Raw genomic sequence first — 2045 nt, 5'->3', positions numbered from 1 at the left:
ATCACATCCTGTCAATTTGAGTACATCCCCATTAACCCTATTCTCTGTCTCCTACCTCCAAACCAACTCCCTCCCCATGTCAATGGGTTGCTTTGAATTCCACATGTCAACAGAAATGAGAACAGTCTCTGATGTTAAACCTTAACGAATGCCTCTGGAAGTCAATACACACATAACCCCCATAGACACTCCATTATTTACCACGTTCGTTACATCTTCAAAAAGTTCAACTATTTTCGTTAGACTTGACTTACACTTTACAAATCCATGCTGGCTCTCTCTGATCAATTCATGTTTATCCAAGTGCTCAGTCATTCTTTCCCTAATAACAGATTCTGGTAACTTCCCCACAACAGACGTCAGACGAATCGGTCTATAATTTCCTGTTTTATCTCTCCTACCCTTCCGAATTAATGGAATGACATTTGAATTTTTTCAATCCATGGAACAATTCCTGAATCAAGAGAGATTTGAACGATCATGACTAAAGCATGTCCAATTTCCTCACCTATTCCCCTTCGTCCCCTGGGATGGTAAACATCAGGCCCTGGAGATTTGTCTATCTTTAGTCTAATTATTTTCTCCATTACCATTATTTTACTTACACTGAATCCCCTTGATTTATTTTCAGTTTTCCTCGTATCTCTGGTTTATTATCCTCATGCTTTTCTGTGAGTATTTAGCAAGTCTGCCATTTCCTGATTTTCAATTACAATATCACCTCCATCTGTCTTTAAGGGGCCCACATTACTCTTAGTCACCCTTCTTTCTCTTAATATACGTGTAAAAACCTTGAAAGTTGTCCTTAATTTCACTCACAAGTTTTTCTCGTTTTCCCTCTTTGCACCTTTTACGATTTTTTTTAGTTTCAGCACCACAATAAACAACACTTCACTGTGAAATTTGTTCAATTAGTTCTTCAGTGTCAGAGCGAGAATTGTCCATCCCTAATTTATTTAAAGTAACAAACAAACACAAGCACACATATTCATTCGTGTATCAAAGCACTGATGGACACAGAAAGATAAACACAGCTTGAAACGCAGTCAGTATCGGGATTCACAGGGAAACGGGCAAGCGAAATGGACAAAGATAAAACAGTCTGAACCCACAACAGAATGTGACGTGTAGCTGATAGATATTAATGAGAGGAGGTGGGAAACAGTACCATGAATTGGCACCGTGGCTTAGTTGGTTAAAGCACCTGTCTAGTAAACAGGAGATCCTGGGTTCAACTCCCATCGGTGCCTTTGTGTAATTCGTGGTGTTTCGTGAATTTGAGAAGCACACAGTGCTGTGTTTTGTTCAGGATCCAACACGGAACTGATCAGGAGGTCTTTTCAAAAATGCCTTTTCATCAAACAGACAGCCCTCTCATGGAATGTGTCCGTGACACGTTCTTGTTTCTGGGCTCGTTGAGGTCGGGGTATAATTCTTGATTCGATGTTTCATACCCTGGAGAAACCCAAATTTAGCCCTGGACTTTGGATCTTGATCTGCAGTTCAAAGTTTTGCGAAGAGGGAAAAGGAGTCCCCAAATCACTCCACCTGAATCTCAAGCGCTTTTGAAAGAAATTCAGTTCAAACAATCAGGACTTCAAAGGCACCTCAATGACCTGCACTTTCATTGAACGAGCTTTGCTTCCAATTACATTCAACCTTGAAACCGCTCTGGGTTTTCCCCTCACTGAAGCAGAGTGTGGCCGCTCTGTATCTGTGATCATGTCGGTGACGAGGTTCGCTCTGATATTGGTCGCTTTCAATTTTTAAGATCTCGCCAAGCTCAGGGAAAAGAAACCGCGAATCGAATTGTCCCTGTAAGTGATGAATTGAAGGGATTGGTGCTCCAAGCAGATCTGGAAAATGCGCAGTGCGGTCGCTCAGGAATTCCAAATCCACCCTCTCGCCACTCCCCCCGTCTCAGTCTGTCCATCTTTACCCTTCACTGCCGGTGTTCCAGGTTCGATCATCCGTGGCCGTTCAACGAAGCCTGAGAAGTCCATGAGGGAAAAACACGGAGAGTCAAGAGACAGAGACAAGGTGGG

The 2045-nt window shown here is 42.4% G+C and overlaps 1 non-coding gene across 1 annotated transcript; it reads left to right on the top strand.

The window, feature by feature from the left end:
• The first annotated feature begins 1176 nt into the window (after positions 1 to 1176).
• Positions 1177 to 1250, top strand: trnat-agu (transfer RNA threonine (anticodon AGU)). Its single transcript has one exon. It is a non-coding gene; the product is annotated as a tRNA-Thr (tRNA).
• The last annotated feature ends 795 nt before the right edge of the window (positions 1251 to 2045 follow it).

Source organism: Heptranchias perlo, unplaced genomic scaffold (genome assembly GCF_035084215.1).
Source record: "Heptranchias perlo isolate sHepPer1 unplaced genomic scaffold, sHepPer1.hap1 HAP1_SCAFFOLD_335, whole genome shotgun sequence".
NCBI lineage: Eukaryota > Metazoa > Chordata > Chondrichthyes > Hexanchiformes > Hexanchidae > Heptranchias > Heptranchias perlo.
This window is presented reverse-complemented; position numbering and strand designations above follow the sequence as displayed.